Below are 26,818 nucleotides of genomic sequence, written 5' to 3'. Positions count from 1 at the left end.
CCCAGTTTGTTTCACGTTTCTGGAGATCATTCTGTTCTCAACTAGGCATTAAATTGAATTATCACCCTCAGTCTAACGGAGCCGCCGAACGTACCAATCAAAAGATTGAACAATATCTGCGTTGTTTTGTTTCTGAACACCAGGACGATTGGGTCGGTCTGATTCCTTGGGCAGAGTTCGCACACAATAATCTTGTTTGCGATTCAACTCGCTCTAGCCCCTTTTTCATGAATTATGGTTTTCATCCTTCCATTCTTCCCTCGGTTCCTTCTTCCCAGGGGGTACCGTCGGTTGATACTCATGTTGCCAATCTGAAGAAGTTGTGGGATCAGACTCGACAAATTATCCTACATAATTCTATACTGTATAAAAAACACGCTGACAAACGCAGAAGGCCGGCTCCTAGTTTTGTACCTGGTGATAGGGTATGGTTGAGTACTAGAAACATTCGTTTGAAAGTACCGTCTATGAAATTCGCTCCTCGCTACATTGGACCCTATAGGATTCTGAATCGAATTAATCCTGTTGCGTATCGCCTAGCGCTACCCTCTGCCTTACGTATTCCTAATTCCTTTCATGTTTCCTTGCTAAAACCCCTGATCTGTAACAGATTCTCCTCCAAGGTCTCCTCTCCTCACTCTGTTCAGGTTGAGGGTCAGGAGGAGTACGAAATCAACTCCATCATCGATTCTCGAATCTCCCGGGGGAAAATCCAATACCTGGTTGACTGGAAGGGATATGGTCCAGAAGAGAGGACCTGGGTACCACAGGAGGATGTCCATGCTCCTCGTCTTCGCAGGGCTTTTCATTCCCGCTTTCCATCTCGTCCCGGTTCCTTCCGCCCGGTGGGCGTTTCTGAGAGGGGGGGTACTGTCAGGGTACCTGTAGTCTCTACCCCTGAGACGGGTAGAGACTTAGACGTTGTTCCATCCAGACGGCATGATTCTTCCGTTCCTCGCGGTCCCCTCGCGCATGTAAACGCCGGCCGCGAGAGAACTATGCCTTTTTGTAACGTGACGCTCAATAGTCGACGTCATGACGCCATTCTAGCCCGACCTGTCAGTCAAATCCCGGACACGAATCAGGTCTCGGCGGAGGCGTGATTAGTCTCTAGAACCAGGGTATTTAAGGGAGCTCTCAGCATTTGCTCATTGCCCTGTCGTGGTTCTAGCCAGCCTAGTCACACAGTGCTCTTGTATTCTCTTGTCTTTTGGTTCTGACCCGGCTTTGTTATTACTTACCTGTCTTCTCTGTTATCCTTGACCCGGCTTGTCTCTCGTTTACCTGTCTTCTCGTTCCCTCGACCTCGGCTTGTCCCTGACCATTCTATACGTAGTTTTACGTTAAGTCCGGCCATTCTAAGGTCCGGTATACGTATCTGCTACTCTTTGTACTCTGCGTGTTGGATCCCTGTCCCGATCCTGACATTGAACCAGGCTTTGGTGCTTTTGACAGTGTGGGCAGGTGCCAAGTCCTGCTGGAAAATGAAGTCAGCATCCCCATAAAGCTCGTCTGCGGAAGGAAGCATGAAGTTATCCAAAATCTCCTGCTTTGACCCTGGACTTAATGAAGCACAGTGGACCAACACCAGCAGATGACATGGCTCCCCAAATCAACACAGACTGTGGAAACTTCACACTGGACTTCAAGCATCTTGCAGTGTGTGCCTCTCCATTCTTCCTCCAGACTCTGGATACTTGGTTTCCAAATGAGATGCAAACGTTGCTCTCATCAGAAAAGATGACTTTGGACCACTGAGCAACAGACCAGGTGTGTTTTTCTTTAGCCCAGGTAAGACGCTTCTGACGTTGTTTGTTGTTCAGGAGCGGCTTGACAAGAGGAATACATCATCTGAAGCCCATGTCCAGGTGGCTCTTGATGCACTGACTGTGTGTGATGCACTGTCTGTGTGTGCTGGCTCTTGATGCACTGACTCCAGCCTCAGGCAACTCCTTGTGAAAGTCCCCAACACTTTTGAATGGCTTTTTCCTGACAATCCTCTCCAGGCTGTGGTAATCACTTCTGCTTGTGCACCTTTTTCTTTTCCCACACTTTTCCCTTCCACATAACTTTCTATAAATGTGCTTTGATACAGCACTTTGGGAACATCCAACTTCCTTCGCAACTACCTTTTGGGGTTTTCATGAGCTGTAAGCCATAATCATCGCACTTATGACAAGTCACCGCTTGAACTATCTTGCTTTGCATGTCATGCGTCTATCTCATATATTGGTTTCCCCTTTTACGTTGCATTACGGAAGCCACTTTGACACTGGGGTTTGGAGGGGACTACTTGCCAGCCTTTTACCCTGTGACTATGGACCCTATCATTTATTGTGGTTTAGAGACCCTATTTGTGCCTATTGGGACTTTGAACAATGGCTCTTCGAAACTTTCAAAGTGGTTCAAAGTGCCACTTCGAACCACCGAACAGCCGGACCACATGCAAATGGAATATACAGCCTATTTACCTCCTAGGCTGGTAGTTAACCACAGCCAAATTGATGAACGGCTGGGTGGTCTCAGTTTGTATAGTCGAACACGTGGCAGCGGCCATCTTGTTTAGTCAAACATGTTCAGCAGTGTTTTGTCACCGAGTTCATGGAACTCAAATTGGACACGCGACAGCACGAACACCACTGAACAGTTATCTTCCATGGAAGTTCGGCTATTCGAACGGGAGTCGAACAGTGTTCGGTGAGTCAAAGCCCATGAACAAGGGGCACACACTGACTATGTTCATCAACCATTACGTTTGGTAATTTGAACGGTATTTTGACTGTTTGAAATAGACCGTCCGCACAGCCTAATTCTCTGGAACTGTTTTGGGCATGAAACCATGCATGCGATCAGTCAAAAAAAGACTTCCAGGAATTTCCTGAACTCCTGCTCTGATCTGGGTGATTTTTGGATATGTTGTTCACCCAGATCAGGGCTATCAGGGGATGGAACATGTTATGGGGATATGTTGTGTTTTAGGATACTTATGATACTTTATAAAAATGTGTATTTTTCTGTCGGAGATAATTGAGTTACATACAGGACTTGACTCAATTATCTCCTAGGCTGAGGGGAGAGATTGTGTAATGTGTGGGAGTGTCACCTACTGTACTGCATTATTATTGGCTTGTAACAATTGTCTTCCTGTTCCCCACAAGGTCCAGGTGGGTGTTCCCTTGCATGGGGACTTGCATATAAGGCCAGCTGTGGCACCATTAAAAGTGAGTCTTGCTTAACCCTCCGTACAAGATTCTGAATGCTTATTTAAAGGGGCTTAACTATGGTGATACTTCCATCCTAGGGAATCATGTTATGGATCTTCCCAGCTCGAGGCCATCCCTCGTAAGTACATATCACGAGCAGAAATTACACACAGATGAGCACTATATGATTCTCCAACTTTTGGACAATGTTCAAGTTCCGAAATGTAAGGCAGCTAAGTTTAACATCAGCACCAAGGAAGTGGGTAAGGGCACTACACCCATTTTTACAACTTCTTTTAGTAAAGCGTATGATGACATCATTGAGATCCTTCATAAGTACTGGCCCATTCTGAGGAAAGATCCTTGGCTATCTTTCTGCATTTCGGATTCACCAAGAGTCACATTCAGGAAGGCACCTAGTTTGAAGAACATTCTAGCACCCTCCAAATTGCCATGCCACATAGAGAGGAGAAAAACGACACTGACAAAGAAGGGCTTCACAAGTAAACGTTGTGGTCACACTAAATGCTTGACATGTGGCTTTATTTGGCACTCTACCTCGAGTTTTAGCCCCTTTAACAGTACTGAAAATTTTTTTGTTCAATCAGATATCAGTTGTAACACCTCCTTTGTGGTATACTTGTTAATTTGTCCCTGTGATCGGCAGTATGTGGGCCAAACAATTAGACCCTTGAAATGCAGGTTCCGTGAACACAGAACAGCTATAATTCGTAACAACTGCAAATCTTCAGTAGCTCGACACTTTTCTACCTTTCACGACAATAATCCTTCTGGCATCAGGTTATTGGGCCTAACGCATATTCCCCCATTCCAAGATTTGGCCAAAAGGAAGAGGGAACTTATCAAATGCGAATCCATGTGGATTTTTAGGTTGAATACCATGGCACCGAACGGCCTGAATGAGGAGTTAGATTTGTTCTAAGGGTTCTATTATTGGTCCTTTTCTGTTTATTCACATTCATATACCCTTATGTTGGTTCTGTGGTTTTTTTTTTTTTTTTTTTTTTTGGGTCCTGATTAGATGGTTTTGTGCAAATATTATGGGGTACTTACCATAAGCACTTGCGATTTTAGATCGCGCTTTAAACCCCTATGCATAACGAATGTTTGCTCCTTTATATAATTAATAGGGGCTCCGTATTACAGTCATTTATTGCTGTAATCTCTGGCCCCCCCTTTTTTTGGGGGGGGGGGGGGGAAAGGTAGAATTAACTTTTAGGGGCTTACACCTTCTATCTATGTCTTCTGTGAAGAGTCAGATCTATATTAAGATCTTTACCATCTGGTTCGTTTGTTTGTTTATATTTGCTTATTTCTATGTCGGTTCTCTGGTTTGGTACAGATATATAAGAATTTTTCTGTGTAAATATCTTGAGATATATTACATAGTATAAGTACTGTTGACTTTAGACCGCTCTTGAAGCTTATTGTCATTTATATACACGATCAGCATCTGTCCCTTTAAATTACAGGGGTTCTGTATTAGAGGTGTTTATTGGTACATTTTGGTCTTTTATGTTTTTAAAAATTTATGTACATATATGGATGTCCAAGAGGTTTACCCTTTTCTCTTGTGTGCTCTATGGGTAGATTTATTTATTTTCTAGTTGCTATTTTTATTCATCTTTATTCAATTTTTGTTCATTTATTTTGTATTTAATGGCTAATTGGTGGGTGTATTTAAAGTTCGAACTGTGGCTGTTTCTGCATCTTGAGAAAGTCCCGTGGGCGGGACGAAACGCGTCGATGAGCCACAGCTGTTAACTCGACACCCTGATCAGCTGTTGCAGGAAGAGGTCGGGTACAGGAAATCCCCGTGAGTATCTACTTGAAGCGTGTTCTGCTGCCGGCCGGTCCTCGTACACCGCGGTCTTTTTTGAAGGCACCGACCGTGGTGCAACGCGTCCCCTGTTGGAGTGCCTTCTCTACTCACCGCGGTCTTTTTAGAAGACTCCGACCGCGGTTCAGCACTGCACTCCTTACACGCCGGATTTCGTCCTGCTCCCGAGCATTCCTCTGGTTTATACCTCGGTGGTGGCCCCCACCGAGGTTAGGTACTTTTATTGAGCTGTTTCATTTATATTTGTTCATTTTTATATCATTGTATGTTTTTTATATTTCGAGATAGCTATATTAGACTATATATCATATATTATATCAATCTCATTAATTATAGATCTATTTAGCTATCTTTTTATTTATCATCTAATAATAAATACATTTATATTGGTATACAAATACTTTTGTTCATCTTTTCAGTTTATTTAGGTGCGCACATGCATTTTATATCGTGAGCTTACACTCATATTTAGTCGCTTGTATATGTATGTTGCTGCCCATTTTGATTTATTTTTCGATATTAACTACACCGTGTTTTTTAATTTGTTACTCTCTTGCTTAACCCTCAACACGTAGCTTGATCTCGTGATTGGAGGGGAACTGCTATACTGCTATATTCACACTGGGGATTGCTGTACTCATTATACTCTCCTGGGTTCTAATCTTATAAGAGCTGTTTCTACTACGCTCTTTGGAGTAGGAGAGGTCTTTCCCACATGGTACTGGATATAAGAGGTTGGGAGGAAGACGGTGAGATCCCAGCTAAGCTAAAGTGGTTGTGGACTCTGCGGTGCTCGTGGTGTCCGCTGCGGCGCTTACGGTCCTCAGTTTCAGCTAGGAAGCATCTGTTGGTGGAGGTGCCCAGTAGGGGTGCCAGGTGATCCGTCACACTGTGGCTCAAGGTTCGGAGTATGTTTGGTGTATTGTAGTGAATCAAATGCTAGATGAAACACTCTCTTGTCACTTGTAGTTTGAATTTTTACAAAACACACCATGGTTTGATGATAATATTCTTACAACATCTGCTCTTAAGGGTAATCTCCATGATGCAGTCTCTGCTATTATAACTTCAAATACATCAATGGGAGGAACTGTTTGCACAAAATATGTTTGTATTTGAAGAACAGAAAAGTGGCATTCAGAAGGACAAAGCAATACAAAATGGTAGTCACAGTTTGTGGGAGAATGATAGGCCACCTATTTCTGCTATATCTGTGCATTAGCATGAAACAGAATTTCTAAATTTAAAAATTTAAATTAAAGGTTTTGTAGGCAAAAGAGAAATGAGCATAAAATATATATATTTTTGTAAAAATGTAATACCATCCGTAAGCCTACTCAATCAAATTTCCAACAACCCAACCATGCATCAGAAATATGTGCCCATTTTATAGCAGAATTCACTATAGTGAGAGAGAGTGGTAGAGGGATACAGGGGGAATACTGATTGAACAGCCAAGTGAAAAACTGTAATAGTAATTGTATATCCTCTTAAGAATGTATGCATTCAAATCTTTTATTTTTATTAGCTTTTAAAAATATAGATTACTTAGGGGAAAGTAAATTTATAAGGGGTGAGCACAGACCTGTGGTGTCATTAGACTACATGTAGTCTGAGCGCCATAATTTAGATTTTTAATGTATTTTGTTATAATACATCTCTATACACAGTGAAGGATTAAGCAAAAGCTTAAAGGGACACTGTAGGCACCCAGACCACTTCAACTCACCACCCTTAACCCTGAGCAGGTAATTATTGCAGTTTTTATTGCATTGAATTAAAGGATCACTATAGTGCCAGGAAAACATACTCGTTTTCCTGGCACTATAGTGCCTTGAGGGTGCCCTCACCCTCAGGGTCCCACTCCCGTGGTGCTGAAGTGGGAGGAAGGGGTTAATCCCTTACCTTTTTTCCAGCGCCGGGCTCCCGTGAGCGCATTCAGCTAATGCTTTCCTATGGACGCTGGCGTCTTCTCACTGTGAAAAATCAATGAGACAGCCACTAGAGGCTGGATTAACCCATAGGTAAACAAAGCAGCTTCTCTGAAACTGCTATGTTAACAGCAAAAAGGTTAATCCTAGCTGGACCTGGCACCCAAACCACTTCATTAAGCTGGAGTGGTCTGGGTGCCCATAGTGGTCCTTTAATTACCTTCTAGGGTTAACTCCTCTAGTGGACAGCCACTAAAGGGACTTCCGGGCTCATAGGTGACTTAGGATTTTCCCATTGGAAAGCATTATTCATAACGTGCGTGGAGCTATTGCCGCACATGCGCCTTAGATCTCCCTTGCTGGCTAACGTTGGGGGAGGAGTGTGGGAGGAGTTGTGGGACATCAGCGCTGGACCCAAGTATGTGACAGAATGGGTTATTAACCCCTTCTGCACCACATAGGGGCCTTGATAAAGGGGAATGGTATAGTGCAAGTTTGTTTTCCTGGCACTATAGATTCCCTTTAACACTAGCCAACCATAATTTGGCTTGGACTGCCCACAAGTCTATGGCCCTGTGGGATCCTATTCATGCTCTATCTATACATTGAAACAACTTCCCTAAACAGAATGTAATAATGGTGACACTCCACAGCATATTGAAGGTCTTCATTTTTGAAATTTGAACAACACTATTATTAAAAATGAAGAATTGGGGGGACGGAGCCTGACTGGCTTCCTGAGTAGACGCACGATTGCTGAGCTCCTGCAGCCAAAACGAAAAATCTGCCCAAAACCCGATGTTAAAGGCTCACATCTACATGAGCTTGCCATACCTGAGCTCAGTGAGCCTCACTGAACCTCTCGATACCTCTCAATTCACAGCAACCCGAGATGTTTAACCGCGGCCTGCAGGCACTGGATCTGGGGGGAGACAGCCGCTTTCCCCATCCTCTTGCTGGCGGCCCGGGAGACACGATACTCCCCCCAACCATGGGAGAAAGCCCGGCCATACTGCGGGCAGCCGACTGGACCACGCGGTCAGCCAGCAACAACTGGGCAAACTACAATGGCGGACGCCACGTGGATAACAAGCCACGCCACAGAGGAGCCTGATATCCCGAAGCAGCTAGAGCGCACCTTTGCAGCCTTTTGGGAAAAACTAGCTGACAAACTGGAACAGGCACAGCCCTGCAAGCCAAAAGTCTCCTTACCCGACGTAACATCACCCAGCTCCCACCATCGACAAACTATCCCCAAGCGGAAAAGTGTTGGAAAATGGCGCCGGAGATGACTCCCCCCCGCCAAGCCTGCTCGCAACCCTGCTCGCACTCACAGAGCAAAAGGCGAGAACCCTCCTGAGAGACCGCCGCGACATTGGTGGGGATACAACAGAAGGCACATCCCCAAGAAGGCATCAGGTGCAACCCCTCCACCGACAGCTCCCACCTGCCGATCCACTGTGAGCAGGGCAAGCAACAGGGCAGCAGGACACTGTACACCCACAGGCAGGCATCGGGTAAAGTGTCTGAACTGTACAAACTCTATGGCCACCCACGATAACTACGGACTATGGCATACACTCATACAAAAATGAATGTTATACTTGTTGTTTTCTTCCTGAGTTAGAAACTACTAATACTGCTTAACATGCTTAAAATTACAGCCTTGCCAACATATATGCTCCACTTGTGCCTATTCTGCTCTAGCTAACATGTTGACACACTGGCGGAATGCATAGAAACCTATGGCCTGGGACTTAATCCCGTGTAACTTCACCCTGTCAAATGGAGTGCTAATCATTATTTTATGCAGGTCACGTCTATTACCTCTCTTCTTTGTAAAACGCTAAATGCTATAAACTGACGAGACCTGCAGCAAACGTGGTATAACAACTTGTCTACCTTCAAAAAAAATTCAAATTTTGCCGAGACCAAACTGTCATACAATTGTACAACCGTGTCAAAATATACTTGCATGTGCTGTCGTGGCAGTGTAAGATGCATTGTTATTGCTTGCACAATGAAAAATAAAGAATTAAAAAAAAAAAACCTGAAGTATTATTTAATTTGTTTACATCCTAAGCACGACTGAAATAAAAAGCTAAAAATCTGTAAAGTGACTATTTGTAAATTATTTTAAACACATTAATTTCTAAGAATGGTATTGAGATTTGCAAAAGGCTTCATGCAAAATAAGGGCGATTTCAATTTCATGCTGATAATTCTTAGAATTCATGCTCTGAGCTACAATTGTATTCTAAATACTATGGCTCTGTCACTATTTAAAAAAAATATACTAAATACAATATATTATTTTAAAAGCACATTAGGTCACACTATCAAGCCTTAAGACAATTACACCATATTCCCACTAATTTGCATACACAGTAAATCTGTTTAACTGCCTACACTAGATAACGGTGAGGTTAACTGTCAAATAGTAACAAATACAATGGCTATTATTACTGGGTGTCTATAGTGGTCTTTTAACCCCTTAAGGACACATGACATGTGTGATATGTCATGATTCCCTTTTATTCCAGAAGTTTGGTCCTTAAGGGGTTAAGTGTATGTGTATCTGCATGCACTGGCGTACATACCGCGGTCGCAGGGGTCACAGCCCTGCGACCCCTGCGACCAGGTGCCCCACGCCATGTGTTGCAGAGTAAGTGCGCGTGTGGGCCCATGGATCAATTTTCGCACCGAGGCCCCATGGGTCGTGTGTACACCACTTATGTCTTTATACATATACGCTACGTACGTTTTTAACATGTATTTATATACATACTTTTACTCTCATTTATATTTTTCTTTTAGGTACAACCACCTCTAGAATAAAGAGTTTATCTATCCTTGCCTCTGCTTGCTGCCCTGGACTTAGCCGATGGATACTATAGAAACCACATAGCTTTCAAGTACGGCTATTCCCGTATAGACTCCCCTCGTACAACAAATGCATTCCAGCGATCTCTATGGTTACAAGCTGGAACACAGAGACAGGAGCCAGAGGTCGAATCACTATCTCAGTAATACTGGGTCAAATTTTACGCGCGCAATTAAGACAGCTGCGGGCGGCAATCCAGAGGTCAGAGGTGGTGAGTACCCATATGTTTGATATCTGATAATCACGTGTTCAATGTTCAATGCACACTCTTCATGTTATCCTGATGAAAGTTCATGTAATGAACTGAAACGTCACAATTTTATTGGCATCCAACCTGAATAAAAGCTTTTACTTTTTTCATCATTAACTAGTCCTTGGAGTGCTATCATTTCAAAACCTCTCTCTCTCTATATATATATATATATATATAAAAACATATATATATTTATATATAAAAGTGAGTACGCCCCTCACATTTTTGTAAAAAAATTATTATATCTCTTCATGTGACAACACGGAGGAAATAACACTCTGCTACAATGTAAAGTAGTAAGTGTACAGCCTGTATAACAGTGTAAATTTGCTGTCCCCTCAAAATAATAACACACAGCCATTAATGTCTAAACCTTTGGCAACAAAAGTGAGTACACCCCTAAGTGGAAATGTACAAATTGGGCCCAAAGTGTTTTGTGTGGCCACCATTATTTCCCGGCACTGCCTTAACCCTCATGGGCATGTAGTTCACCAAAGCTTCACAGTTGCCACTGGAGTCCTCTTCCACTCCTCCATGATGACATCACGGAGCTGGTGGATGTTAGAGACCTTGCGCTCCCCCACCTTCTATTTGAGGATGCCCCACAGATGCTCAATAGGGTTTAGGTCTAGATACATGCTTGGCCAGTCCATCACTTTTGCCTTTAGCCTCTTTAGCAAGGCAGTGGTCATCTTGGAGGTGTGTTTGTGGTCATTATCATGTTGCGGCCCAGTCTCCGAATGGAGGGGATCATGCTCTGCTTCAGTATGTCACAGTACATGTTGGCATTCATGGTTCCCTCAATGAACTGTAGCTCCCCATTGACAGCAGCACTCATGCAGACCCAGACCATGACACTCCCACCACCATGCTTGACTGTAGGCAAGACACACTTGTCTTTGTACTCCTCACTTGGTTGCTGCCACACACACTTGACACCATCTGAACCAAATAAATGTATCTTGGTCTCATTGGACCACAGGACATGGTTCCAGTAATCCATGTCCTTAGTCATCATCTTTCGAAGAGACTTCCTTCTAGGATGACAGCCATGCAGACCAATTTGATGCAGTGTGCGGCTTATGGTCTGAGCACTGATAGGCTGACCCCAACCCCTTCAACCGCTGCAGAAATGCTTGCAGCACTCATACGTCTATTTCCCAAGGACAACCTCTGGACATGACACTGAGCACGTGCACTCAATTTCTTTGGTCATCCATGGCAAGACCTGTTCTGAGTGGAACCTGTCCTGTGAAACTGCTGTATGGTCTTGCCCATCGTGCTGCAGTGCAGTTTCAGGGTCTTGACAATCTTCTTATAACCTAGGCCAACTTTATGTAGAGCAACAATTCTTTTTTTCAGATCCTCAGAGTTCTTTGCCATAAGGTGCCATGTTGAACTTCCAGTGACCAGTATGAGAGAGTGTGAGAGCGATAACACCAAATTTAACACACCTGCTCCCCATTCACACCTAAGATCTTGTAACACTAACGGGTTACGTGACACCATGGAGGGAAAATGGCTAATTGGACCCAATTTGGACATTTCCATTTAGGAGTGTACTCACTTTTGTTGCCAACGGATTAGACATGAATGGCTGTGTGCTTTTATTTATTTTGAGGGGACATAAAATTTATACTGTTATACAGGCTGTACACTTACTACTTTACATTGTACATAGTTACATAGTTACATAGCTGAAAAGAGACTTGCGTCCATCAAGTTCAGCCTTCCTCACATATGTTGTTGCTGTTGATCCAAAATAAGGCAAAAAAACCTAGTCTGAAGCGCTTCCACTTTTGCCACAAACTAGGAAAAAATTGCTTCTTGACACCAAAATAGCAGTCAGATGTCTCCTTGGATCCAGCAGCTATTACCCCACTAATTAGAAATTATATCCCTGTATGTTATGTTTTTGTAAGTATTTATCCAATTGCAGTTTAAACATCTGTAGTGACTCTGACAAAACCACCTCTTCAGGCAGAGAATTCCATATCCTTATTGCTCTTACTGTAAAAAAACCTTTTCTTTGCCTTAGATGAAATCTCCTTTCTTCCAGCCTAAATGTGTGACCTTGTGTCCTATGTATAGCCCTGTTTATGAATAGATTTCCAGATAAAGGTTTGTACTGGATTTATAAAGAGGCAAAATTATATTTTCATCCTGAGAATTTATGCCCCTATTTATACATGACAAAACCTTACTGGCTTTAGCAACTGCAGATTGACATTGCATATTGCTGCCTAATTTGTTGTCTATAACAATTCCCAAATCCTTCTCGTGTGTGGTTATCCCTAATTCACTACCATTTAGTGTGTAAGTTGCTTGTGCATTCTTAACCCTGAAGTGATTGTAGCAGAGTGTCATTTCTTCAGTGTTGTCACATGAAAAGATAATAAAATATTTACAAAAATGTGAGGGGTGTACTCACTTTTATGAGATACTGTATATAATGTGTTTCCCCATGCATTGTATATGTATATATTTTATATTGTACCATTCTACCATGCAATATCGCCCTCACATTGCAGTCATAGATACACATTCGCACACACTAATACATGCACGCACATATGCACATGGTTACACACACCCATATACACACTAATGCACAAACACCTATACATACTCTGATACACACACTGATGTACAGAGACACATAAATTGCCAAATGTAGACATACAGTCGCAACGTGTTTTTGGCTTTGTGTATTTCTGAGTGTGTCTGGCATTGTCTTCTTGTGCATGTGCATGAGAGTGTGTGTATGACAGTGAGTATCCTTGTGTGTAAATGTGTATCTCTGTGAGCATGTGTATGTCTGTGTCTGGGACAGTATGTTTGTGGGGAGTCGCTTGTGGTTTGTGTTGTGTGTATGGGGGCCTGCTATTGTTTTTTGTGCATTTTTTTTTAATCGCAAAGCTGTGTTTTGTGACTGGATGAATATGATGAATGCCTTCAGGGAGTAACTTAGTGAGTGGAGGGGTAACTGTGTCAGAGTGAGTAAAATAGGGTTAGGAGTGGTAAGTATGGCAGGGTGAGGGGAGGTAAGTGTGAAAGGTTGGGGGGTGAATGTGACAGAGTAAGGAAGACTGAGTGTGACAGTGTGGTGGAATCTCGGTAAAAATAAATTTAGTAGGCCGAGATTACCACGTGGCATGTGTACGTGCATATACTGGTGTATCGGTCGGTTGGTTGCACGTGGCAAAGATGCAATCAGTAGTGTACGGAGCATGTGCGAGAATACCGGATGTAGTATTCCCCTCCTACATTGTGCTGGGCAAGCCATGTGGTCAAACAGGAAGTTAGTTCTTGTTCGATTGATTGGGTAAGAGTATGTGTGGGTGGAGCTTATTATGGGAGGAGTTACATGCCTATATAAGGAGCCTACACTATTGTCCGGGGCTCAGATCTTGTTGTATTTTGGTGACATTAGTCCCTCTGAGTCCCGTTCGGTGAATCGAATAAAGAATCTCTTCCTTCCTGAAGAAACCTGTGTCCATCTCTCTGTGCTTGGCTTCCGTCAGTTTTTCCGGTATCATTTGGTGCATTGGCCGGGAAGCTCATCGTTCAACGGTAGCTGAGAAGCAGAGGCGTGAGACGGTCTATCTTTGCCCACGTTCTCTACGGCTACACCCCTGAACTTCTGCGTGGACCTCCCTTCGTCTCGGCGCCACTGGTCTGTTGTCCAGGAGATCATCGGCCTCTACGTAGTAAGTGCTGGGGTGTCCCCGTCGATGAGTGTGAACTCAGGTTCAGGAACGAGGAGGTAAGACGACCGCTGTTTTAGACGGCGGACCCACTAGGGGTATTGGATACCGATTGTGCGGTAGGCCCATAAGGGGTTATTTGGAATCTGCCCCCTCCAGTGGAGGGAAGGAGCGAAGGCGCACCGCTCAATTAAACGCCCTGTAGTCAGCCCGTTTAATTTTGGTTTGGAGTCAGACGGGGTTCTGGTGTAAATAGCCCTAGCCGGACACCGGTGTCTTGTCTAGACTAGCGTTCTAGGGTGTATATTTTGTTCGCTAGGTCGGAGGGACCGGGAGACTAAGCGGCGCCTGTGTAAATTCGGTTCGCTAGATCTCAACCTATCTTGGCTAAGTGGGAAGGCGTGTAAATTTGGAACCCACTAGACTATTGATAGAGTAGATAGACTAAGAGGGTACTGTTGTAAATTCCGCCCCTAGTTCGCTATATGAGGTGCTTGGGCAGTGTGGCTAACCAAAACGTATGAAGATAGTTTTAGGTAGTCCATCAAGGTACTGGCCAATAGATTAGTTGGGAATTGTAAATGTGCTAAAGATTGTTGTAGTAGCGTGTATATCTTGCTAGATAGCGTGAGCTCTGCCGTCTAGCGAGAGTGTGAATAGTGTGTAACTGTATTATAGCGCACGGTACCATAACCATGTATGATTACTGACACTGTAAAAAAGTACTAATAATTGTCGTCTAAGTTGTATGTTTAACACCATAACCACTACTAATTGAACTGTGACTTTAAATTGTACTCTAACCAATGCTAACCGTACTATAACTACTGTTTGTAAAGACGATGTTACTGGGGTATGTTATAGACGGGTAATTCAGATATAGGGAATTATAGCGTGGGTGACTGTATAGTTTCGCCAAAGGGCAAAGTATTAGTTATTTAGTGACTGGTGTAACAGCTGTGTGTACGGGAATTCCCTGAGTGTTTTGTTGTGTGCGTTTCGCTTAGTAACTGTACCACGTGGTGCTGTTGCCGAGGGAACGGGTGTGACAGTTGGAAGAGTGTTTGTTTAGTTTCTGTTGGAGACGACGCTTCATTGTTAAGTATGCGCGCGTCAGATTCAACGATTTTGGATCCCTTAGGATGTATGATAAAAACCTTTAAAAAGGGATATACTACATGTGATTTGGGGGTAAAGATGTCTCCAGCACGCCTGACTACTTTGTGTAGTAGGGAATGGCCTACTTTGGTTGCCGCATGGCCACCACGTGGCAGTTTGGATCCTAATCTGGTACAGCGTGGCTGTATCAGGTAGGCCTGAACTTTACGGCCAGTTTCCATATATTGACTGTTGGAGGCAGGCCGTAAATGACTCGCCAAAATGGATCCGAGTATGCCACGAGGAACAATGTCGCCTCATGGTGGCCAGGACTCACTTGTCCACTAAGGCCGTAATCACGCCCATTTTGGACACGCCCCCTGAGTCTGAGATCCCCATGCCGCCCTCTTACTCCTCCTCCACCGGAAGAGGAAGAGGAGGTGCTGTTGGAAACGCTCCTCCCCTTGCCCCGTTGTCCCCACCTACTCCCTCCTCTAGCTCAGAGCCCAGCCCTCTTGTTTCAAATCCTCCCCTTCCGATACCTACTTCCGTTAACTCCACCTACCCCGATTTGGCGCCATATCTAGTTTCCGGTCAGGCTCCTCCTAGCCCGGCCCGGAATATTTTACTCACCAACCTTCCCCTTAGTAAAGCGTCTCAATCCCCTTGTCTTACTACCCCTCGACCAGAACCCCTAACTGACACATCTCAACGAAGCCCCATACTAACCCGACAAATGACTGGTACCCTACAACCCCGACATTATCAGATGCCATCCTGGCCCGACACACATTAACGGTGACGGCCAGATACAATATGCTGATCCAGTCTTCGTCTATGTCCCTTTTACAACCACCGATCTCTTTAATTGGAAGACCCATAACTCCTCTTACACCGAAAAGCCTCAAGCCATGACGGATTTGTTTACCTCCATAGTCCAGACACATAATCCCACTTGGGCTGATTGCCAGCAACTGCTTATGACATTGTTTAATAACGAGGAAAGCGGCAATTAAAGCGCTGGAAGAAGTGGCCCGTACACAAAATCAGGCCAACCCGGCAGCATGGGCCGCAGCAAATTATCCAAACACCGATCCAAATTGGAATGCCAATGGCGCAGACATGGTCCATTTAAAAGCTTATAGGGACGCTATTATTGCTGGCATGAAAGCTGGAGGAAAGAAGGTGATTAACATGTCTAAGACGGCTGAGGTATTACAGAAATGTGATGAATCGCCCAGTGTCTTTTATGACCGATTATTGGAGGCATACCGTTTGTATACCCCCTTTAATCCAGAGGCTCCTGAGAATTCCCGGATGGTTAACTCTGCCTTTGTCAGCCAAGCCTACGGAGATATAAAGTGCAAGCTACAAAAGTTAGAAGGGTTTGTAGGGATGTCCATAACCCAACTAATGGAGGTAGCAAATAAAGTATACATGAATAGGGAAACAGAGACAAAGAAGGAGGAAGAGCGTAAGATGCGTAGAAAGGCAGATATGCTAGCGGTAGCGATCGCAGGCGTAGATAGAAGGGAAAAGGAAGTGTATAGGGGAACGGATAAAGGTGAGAGTAAATGGAATAGGGAACCCTTGAGTAGGAATCAATGTGCGTACTGTAGGGAAGAAGGGCATTGGAGAAGTGAGTGTCCACAAAGGGAACAGTATGAAAGACCTAGGGCAGGATATGGTAATTATAGAGGCAGAGCGAGAGGTAGAGGAGGTCCTGGAGGGAATAGTGGTAACAAAAGAGGAAGTGTTAGTGGAGATAGGTACAACCCAGCAGCGCAGAGACCCCGCGATAGAGAAGATAGGGACTTTGTGGGGTTGGCTGACACAGTCATGGAGGACTATTGATACCGACCGGGCTCCATCCCCCTTGGCCGAGCGGAGCCTATGGTCGATCTAGCCATAGGGGGAAAAAGGAGTGCTTTCATGATTGATACAGGTGCTGAACATTCGGTGGTAACTGACCTAGTTGCTCCTCCATCTGGAAGAACTATCACCGTAATAGGAGCAACTGGAAGGAGTGCTGCTAAACCGGTTCTTAAAAGTCGACTCTGTACATTGGGAGGCCACGTAGTGAAACATCAATTCCTTTATATGCCTGAATGTCCAGTCCAACTGCTAGGACGTGATTTGTTGTCAAAATTACAAGCACAACATAACATTTCTACCTAATGGAACAACATCTTTAAAGTTCAATGGACCTTCAGGTATAATGACAATATCTGTACCAAAGGAAGAAGAGTGGCGACTTTATACAGTGTTGACTAGCCAAAACCCTAAGAGTGATGAATCCTTGTTCAATATACCAGGAGTGTGGGCAGAGAACAACCCACCAGGACTTGCTTACAATATTCCACCAATTCGAATTGAATTGAAACTTGGGGTTTATCCAGTGAGCTTAAGACAATATCATATCCCACAAAAGGCCAAGAAGAATATACAATCATATTTGGATAAGTTCATAAGGTATGGTATCCTAAAATTCTGTACTTCCCCCTGGAACACCCCATTGTTGCCTGTTCAAAAGTCCGGTACAGATGAGTAACGCCCTGTGCAGGACTTGAGAGCAGTCAATGATGCGGTCGTAAGTATACACCCAGTTGTGCCCAATCCATATGACCTGCTTGCTTTAATTCCGAGCGGGGCTACCTATTTTACTGTCCTAGATCTCAAAGATGCCTTTTTTTGCCTTCGAATTGCTGCGGAAAGCCAGTGTATCTTTGCATTCCAATGGGAAAATGCTGTAACGGGCTCAAAACGCCAGATGACTTGGACAAGACTGCCCCAAGGGTTTAAAAATTCACCTACCCTATTTGGATCAGCTTTAAGTCAAGACTTACTGGATTTCAAGTCCATCCCAGGAGAGTGTGTACTATTGCAATACGTAGATGATTTGTTGATTCATGTTAAATCATGTGTTGCTTGCTGACATATTTCTCTAGTAACTGCCGCTTTACTAGAGAAATATGTCAGCAAGCAACACATGATTTACTACACATTCTCTAGAAGGCAGGATACAAGGTGTCCAGGAAGAAAGCTCAGTTGTGTCAGCTGACTGTCAAGTATCTGGGATTCCATATCTCTGAAGGTCAAAGGATAATGGGGCCAGAGAGAAAAGAAGCAGTATGCCAAATACCAATACCCAAGAATAGAAGACAAGTGCGGGAATTCTTGGGGGCAGCAGGGTTCTGTAGGATATGGATTCCCAGTTATGCGATATTGGCGAAACCTCTTTATGCAGCTATAAAAGGTACAGAACACGATCCCTTCCTGTGGACCCCTGAACAGCAAAAGACATTTGAAGATGTGAAGAAAGCTTTGAGTGCCCCAGCATTAGGTCTACCTGATCATACACGCCCATTCTACTTATATGTACACGAGCAAAGAAGAATGGCTGTGGGAGTATTGACACAGTACTTGGGATCATGGCAACGACCTGTTGCATATATGTCTAAACAACTGGATGCAGTGCCCAGTGGTCTTCCACCTTGTCTAAGAGCCGTAGCTGCTGCCGCCCTGCTCGTAGCCGAGGCTGATAAACTCACTCTGGGTCAGGAACTCTATGTGCGAGTCCCGCATGCAGTACAAACGTTGCTAGACTATAAAGGCAATCATTGGTTTAGTAACAGCCGCATGACTAAGTATCAAGCTATGTTGTGTGAGAACACGAGAGTGCATCTAGAGACTGTTAATACCTTGAATCCAGCTACCCTTTTGCCACAACCTACTGAGAGTCAACATGATTGCCTGGAGGTGATGGATGAAGTGTTCTCAAGTAGACCAGACCTTCGTGACTTTCCCATTCAGAACCCTGATGTCCAGTACTATACGGACGGCAGTAGTTATGTGAAAGAAGGGATTCGCTATGCAGGATATGCAGTAACAACCATAGACAAGGTGACAGAAGCTCGGCCATTGTCAAAAGGAACAGCACAGAGGGCAGAACTAATTGCACTAACACGAGCGTTACAATTGGCAGAAGGTTTAAGAGTGAACATCTACACGGACTCCAAGTATGCGTTTTTAACCACTCATCACTGAGCTTTGTATAAAAGAGGATTATTGAACTCAGAGGGTAAAGAAATCAAGTACGCAGCTGAGATATTACAACTACTGGAAGCCGTGTGGGAACCGAAAGAAGTTGGTTTTATACATTGTCGAGCGCATCTGAAAGGAGATGGTGATGTAACCAAAGGAAATCGGATGGCAGATAATGCAGCTAAGCGTGCCGCTGAATCAGGAAGACAGGAGTATATGGAACATATAGCTGCTCTTATACCGACTCCACTGTCTCAATGGACTCCAGTTTATACAGCTCAAGAAGAAGAGTGGTTAAAGACTGAAGCTGGAAAGTACCTGGAGAACAATTGGTATCAGTTAGAAGATGGAAGAATAGTTATTCCAGCATCACTAGCTGTAGAAATTGTCCAGAACTATCATATCGGGACACATTCTGGAAGAGATAGTATGGAAGAATCTCTCAGCAAACATTTCTACATACCAAGATTGTCCAACTTGACTCAAGCCATTGTACGAAGATGTGTGATATGTGCCAAGAATAACGCAAGGCAAGGACCAGTGAAACCCCCGGGAGTCCAGTATATGGGGGGACTCCCTATGTCCGATCTCCAAATAGACTATACGGTAATGCCTAAATCCGGTGGACATCGCTACCTACTAGTAGTTGTGTGTACCTACTCAGGTTGGGTAGAAGCATGTCCTACTCGTACAGAGAAAGCAGGAGAAGTTGTACGATTCCTGTTGCGAGAAATAATACCCTGATATGGACTACCATGCTCTATAAGATCGGATAATGGTCCAGCCCTTGTTCACCAGTGCCTACAACAACTGACTCATATGCTTGGTATTAAGTGGAAGCTTCATACGGCATATAGACCTCAGAGCTCTTGGAAAGTAGAAAGGATGAACAGAACTATTAAGAACCAATTGGCAAAGATGTGTCAAGAGACTCAGCTTTAGTGGAATGTTCTTTTGCCCATAGCTCTGTTGCGTATTCGTAGTACACCTACGAGAAGGATGGGTCTCTCACCTTTTGAAATCATGTATGGGCGTCCACCTCCCGTACTTGGTAACTTAAGGGGGGATTTGAGTCAGTTGGGAGAAGGAATTACCCGGCAGCAGGTTGTAGAGTTGGGTAAAACTATGGAGGAGGTACAGAAATGGGTACAAGAAAGATTACCTGTGAATATTTATACCCCTGAATACCAATCAAAGGTTGCCTCTTTTTACAGAGGAGTGTGTATAACAAAAGTGCTCAAAAAAGTCAGAAAGTGATTTACAGGCAGCTCAATACACTGGTGTGGAAATATCCTCTATTCCACTGAATAAATTTAGTAGATATTGGTGCGGTGTAAGTGACAAGGACCTACACCTATAAGTGGAGCGCTCAAACACAGATAAATCTTACCAAAACGTAGTCTCATTCAATGGTAAAATATGGGGTACATGTCAAAGTAAAATACAGAAAATACAATATAGTGTAGATGGTACTGAAAAATGGCTTCACAGTGATTATAATGATATCGTGCTGAATATTACACTCACATTTCAAGGAGCCTGTATATAGAAAACTGGCTCCGTATCAAGGCTTGTGTGCTGTTATGGTAGCACCACCCTCCTACTTCGGCTTGAAGAATTTCTCAGGAACACAAAAAAAAGGGAAGAAAGCAGACCAATGTGTAGACTTATGGTGATAAATGACACAGGTATATGTTCAATAAATGGGGTGCTCACCTGGTCCTGAGCCTACGAATCCCGGCTCTAGGTGTGTAGGTTTTGTGCCAATTTGAATGGGGATGGCACTTCCCCTGTGAGGATTCCTTGGAGGCTCCAAAAAGGACTTGGATGAGGTTTTGAATGAAAATGGTGAATTTATTGGTTTAAAATAAACATAAAAACAAAGATGATAAAAGTCCTCAAATAAAAGTCCTTTAAAAATGGCCAATACGCGTTTCACTCTCAAATAGAGCTTCTTCAGTCAGCTGTAATGTTAGTCCTCTGAATCCTCCATTTTAAATGTCATCTGGGTCTTCCCCTTTAATGAGTTAAGTTCATTCTGTCCAATCAGATTCAATTTCACATAATGTGTGTGTGTGTGTGTGTACCTTTAATAGGTTAATGATGTTAACGCCTTTATTTGTCTATTTTTTCATTGGTGGGCAGCGTTGGTTGGCGGAAGTGCTTGTTTTCAACCAGGTGGTTGGCGGAAGTGACATCACGTAATCATGTGATCGCCATCCAGCCACTCCCAAAAAAAAAAAAAAAAAAAAAAGGACATGATACTAACAATGGTTGGCGGAAGTGCTTGTTTTCAACCGGGTGGTTGGCGGAAGTGACATCACGTAATCATGTGATCGCCATCCAGCCATAAAAAAAAAAAAACAGCTGAAAACAGCAAATAGAGCTGCAGAATTGAAATGACAGTAAAATTGCATAATGTCAAATATTGATATAATGTAAATAGTGGTGCATATAGACTAATACATTCACATTGTTAAAGGTGCATACTGTGCTGGTGGTACTTATATTTTTAAACATTAAAAAGGTGATATTACATACATATGTGCTAGAATAGATATCCTTATTGGGTATTTAAATCAATATTCTTTAAGTGGTATTCACAGTGTTTATAGTGTTCGGGCATACATAATATGCCACTGATTGAATATGAATAAGAAAAATGTATGAAAGAAAAACAAGGGGTATAAAAAGGGTAGAATGGATTACAATGGATAAATTCCATTGAACCCAAAAAAGGGGGGATACCCATTTAAATGAAATGGCAGAGTTCAAAGTCTATATTCAAACCCCGGGGCTTTAAAGTCCCGAGGTTGAATATCCACCTCATCTCACTCTGTCCCAATAATTTATTGAGGTCGCCTCCCCGCCAATTCCCCTTAACCTTTTGTATACCCATAAAGAGTAATTGGGTGGGATCACTGTTGTGGGCTAGGGTGAAGTGGTGTGATACACTGTGTCCTTCAAATTTTTTCTTGATATTTCTAGTGTGTTCCTCAATCCTAGTGTGTAAATTCCGTTTAGTGCGTCCCACATATTTTAAACCGCAAGGACATTCCAATAAATATATTACGTTGTTTGAGTGGCAAGTTATAAGTTCTTTAATAGGGAATTCCTCATCATTATTGCAGTTCTTAAAAGTCTTAATATGTCTCTTTTTATTATTGGTGTTCCTACATGCAAGACAAGTACCACACCCATAAAAACCCTTTCCTTTATTTAGGAAGGTAGTGGTTTTAGTTTTTTTAATGTGGTTCTTTACCAAAAGTCTGTTTAAATTAGCTGCACCCCTAAATATTATCTTGGGTTTTGGTGGTAGAATCTGAGATAGGGCATGGTCCTGAAGTAAAATAGGCCAATGTTTATTTAGGATTTTCCTTAATGCCTTATTGTTATGGCTGTAATTACATACAATAGGTAAATTGACCTCACATTCATTTTGCGTTTTGTTTTTTTCTTGTAATAAAGTGCTCTGTGGAATTTTTAAAACTTGTGTATAAGTGTCGTTGAGTGTCTCCTTTTTATAGCCCTTATCTAACAGGTCGGTCATTAATTTGTCTGCTTGTTCCTTGAAGGTGTCATTGTCCGTGCAATTTCTTTTTATACGTATAAGTTGTGATTTAGGTACACTATTTAGCCAAGGGGAAAAGTGACAGCTTGAGGTGTGGATAAAGCTGTTCACATCCACATATTTAAAATGTGTCTTGGTCTTGATCTTTTCATTATCAATAAAAATATCCAAATCTAAAAATGTGACCGTGTGTTTACTAAAATTCGTTGATAAAATAATGCCCCATTCATTATTGTTTAATTGATTTAAAAAACTTTGTAGCGTGTTTTCTGTGCCCTTCCAAATAAAAAACAGGTCATCTATGTAACGGCGATAGGTCACCAGGCCCTCCACCCAGCCCTCATTAAGTTGTAAATGTTGGCGCTCCCAGTCTGCCATGAACAGGTTAGCGTAGCTGGGTGCGAACCTGGTGCCCATCGCCGTCCCACATGCCTGTAAATAAAAAGTGTCATCGTACCAAAAATAATTACTGGTTAAAATTAATTGTATCCCTTCAATGATAAAATCAATTTGATCTGACTCAAATTTCTGAGATTGTTCTAAAAAGAATTGTACTGCTGCACAGCCCTTTTGATGTGTGATAATGGTGTATAAAGAGCTGACGTCAGCAGTTACTAGATAGTAGTCATGTTCCCATTTGATGGTCTGTAAATGTCTCAGAATGCTCCCTGTATCTTTAAGGTAACTAGGGATGCCTTGCACTATAGGCTGGAGGCATCTGTCCACATACTCCGAAAATCTACATGATATGGAGTTGATGCCTGAGACGATAGGTCTTCCAGGTGGAACTAAGGGGTTTTTATGCACCTTGGGGAGGTAATAGAACACAGGTATCTTAGGGTGTGTTACATTTAGATACTCAAATTCTTTTTTGTTTAAAATCTCCTTTTGTAAACCCTTGGTTATGAGATCGTAAAATTTATTTTTAATTTCAATAGTTGGATCTCCTTTAAATTGTGTATAGGTTGTGTGGTCGTTAAGTAACCTCATACATTCTGTGTGATAGTCTTTGACATTTAAAATGACTATCCCCCCCCCCCCTTATCCGCGGGTTTAATGATGATGTCATTATCTTTCTGTAGTTTTTTTAGAACTTTGTACTCATCTTTTTGAAGGTTTTGTTGGTAGCGATTCGCTTTTTTTAATTTATTAATGTCTGACATCACCATTTTCTCATAGGTGGTCATTTCTCCTGAGATTAAGTGTTTTGGAAAAAAGGTGGACTTTTCTTTTAATGTCGTGTGTGTATACTTTTCTGTATTAATTAGGCTATTGGTTATAGGATTTTTTTGAAAAAATTTTTTCAAGCATAAGGTGCGTTTAAATTTATTTAGATCTACATACGTCTCAAATTTGTTAAGATTTCTAGTGGGTGCAAATTTTAAGCCCTTCTGTAGTAATTTGATTTGTGTATGGTTCAATGTAGTGCAGGTGAGGTTAAATATACCTGCTTCTTTTTCCATCTCCTTTTGATTTTTTATGGGTTGCGTTTGTCCCTCTTTCCTCCTCTGTGTGTCCACTCCTCCTCTATTTCCCCTTCTTCCGTGCTCCTTTGTCTTTTGTTTGGTGATTTTTGGCGTGAGAGGAATTTGTGTTTGTCTTTGTTCCTCAGACTCCAAAAATCCTCTTCCTTTGTGATTTTTTCAAGTGGTTCAAATCTATTGTTGGTGGAAATATCTGATATTCTCCTAGGATTGTGTCTAAATTTGCTTTGTGCTGTTAAGAATTCATCTGATTTTGCTCTTTTTTCCATCTGGATGGGAGTTCTCATGTTGGGTGTGTGGGTTCTCCCATGGGGTCTTGTGGAAGGTTTAGGTTCTATTCTCTCTCTGGGTCTCTTATTGTAATGGTCCCTAAATGGGTTTGCCCTTGGTTGATAATATGTGCGTGCGTGATGTGAATTGTAAGAATTGTGGTTGTGTTGGTCATATGTATTATGATTTTCTGGTTTTCGATTTTTCCCAAATGTCCTAACTTCATTGCGTCTGTAGTCATTCTTATCACGTGTATATTTACTCTTTTTGATTTGTATAGTCTCTTGTTCTACTTTGTCTATAACACATTGGATTTTATCCGTGATCTTTTTGTATTCTTCTGTGTTAGTGTGATTGATAAGAAAATTTTGTTCTTTATTAATTTCCGTGTCTAATTTGTCTAGTGTAAATTTCCTCCTAGTTATGATTTTTTGCATCATAACAAAGGAGAAGGAATCAAGCATAGTGGCCCAGTCGTCCATAAATGCTTTATCTTCCTGATCAAATGAAGGGAATTTAAAAAACCTGAGTCCCCTTGGGGTGATTTTTTCACGAATGTATTTTTCCAGAGTAGCAATTTCCCATTTAATTCTGGTCTCCTTACTTAATGTTTTTTCAAGTATTCTCTGGCAGTCAAATATAGATTTTTCTTCCATTTTATCAATTTGGTTGAAGACAAATTCTTCTTCCCCAAATAATTCATCAATGTTAGTACATTGTTTTTTTCTTTGTTCAAATAATGACATAATGGTTATGTTTACACACGAGGATATATAGAATCTATGAATACCAATCAAAGGTTGCCTCTTTTTACAGAGGAGTGTGTATAACAAAAGTGCTCAAAAAAGTCAGAAAGTGATTTACAGGCAGCTCAATACACTGGTGTGGAAATATCCTCTATTCCACTGAATAAATTTAGTAGATATTGGTGCGGTGTAAGTGACAAGGACCTACACCTATAAGTGGAGCGCTCAAACACAGATAAATCTTACCAAAACGTAGTCTCATTCAATGGTAAAATATGGGGTACATGTCAAAGTAAAATACAGAAAATACAATATAGTGTAGATGGTACTGAAAAATGGCTTCACAGTGATTATAATGATATCGTGCTGAATATTACACTCACATTTCAAGGAGCCTGTATATAGAAAACACTGGCTCCGTATCAAGGCTTGTGTGCTGTTATGGTAGCACCACCCTCCTACTTCGGCTTGAAGAATTTCTCAGGAACACAAAAAAAAAGGGAAGAAAGCAGACCAATGTGTAGACTTATGGTGATAAATGACACAGGTATATGTTCAATAAATGGGGTGCTCACCTGGTCCTGAGCCTACGAATCCCGGCTCTAGGTGTGTAGGTTTTGTGCCAATTTGAATGGGGATGGCACTTCCCCTGTGAGGATTCCTTGGAGGCTCCAAAAAGGACTTGGATGAGGTTTTGAATGAAAATGGTGAATTTATTGGTTTAAAATAAACATAAAAACAAAGATGATAAAAGTCCTCAAATAAAAGTCCTTTAAAAATGGCCAATACGCGTTTCACTCTCAAATAGAGCTTCTTCAGTCAGCTGTAATGTTAGTCCTCTGAATCCTCCATTTTAAATGTCATCTGGGTCTTCCCCTTTAATGAGTTAAGTTCATTCTGTCCAATCAGATTCAATTTCACATAATGTGTGTGTGTGTGTGTACCTTTAATAGGTTAATGATGTTAACGCCTTTATTTGTCTATTTTTTCATTGGTGGGCAGCGTTGGTTGGCGGAAGTGCTTGTTTTCAACCAGGTGGTTGGCGGAAGTGACATCACGTAATCATGTGATCGCCATCCAGCCACTCCCAAAAAAAAAAAAAAAAAAAAAAAAAAAGGACATGATACTAACAATGGTTGGCGGAAGTGCTTGTTTTCAACCGGGTGGTTGGCGGAAGTGACATCACGTAATCATGTGATCGCCATCCAGCCATAAAAAAAAAAAAGACATGATACTAACAATGGTTGGCGGAAGTGCTTGTTTTCAACCGGGTGGTTGGCGGAAGTGACATCACGTAATCATGTGATCGCCATCCAGCCATAAAAAAAAAAAAAAACAGCTGAAAACAGCAAATAGAGCTGCAGAATTGAAATGACAGTAAAATTGCATAATGTCAAATATTGATATAATGTAAATAGTGGTGCATATAGACTAATACATTCACATTGTTAAAGGTGCATACTGTGCTGGTGGTACTTATATTTTTAAACATTAAAAAGGTGATATTACATACATATGTGCTAGAATAGATATCCTTATTGGGTATTTAAATCAATATTCTTTAATTTATACCTCTGTTCATAGTTATCATCCAGGAGATCAAGTATGGATAAAAGAGTGGAACAGTGTACGGTTAGGGCCTAAGTGGAGGGGTCCTTATGTTGTTCTTTTGTCTACCCGTACAGCTATAAAGGTGGCTGAAGTGACTCCGTGGATTCATCACTCCAGGGTTAAACCAGCAGCAGTAGATTCTTGGCAAGCTGCAC

The sequence above is a fragment of the Pelobates fuscus genome, chromosome 8 (assembly GCF_036172605.1).
Source record: "Pelobates fuscus isolate aPelFus1 chromosome 8, aPelFus1.pri, whole genome shotgun sequence".
In the NCBI taxonomy this organism is placed as follows: domain Eukaryota; kingdom Metazoa; phylum Chordata; class Amphibia; order Anura; family Pelobatidae; genus Pelobates; species Pelobates fuscus.
This window is presented reverse-complemented; position numbering follows the sequence as displayed.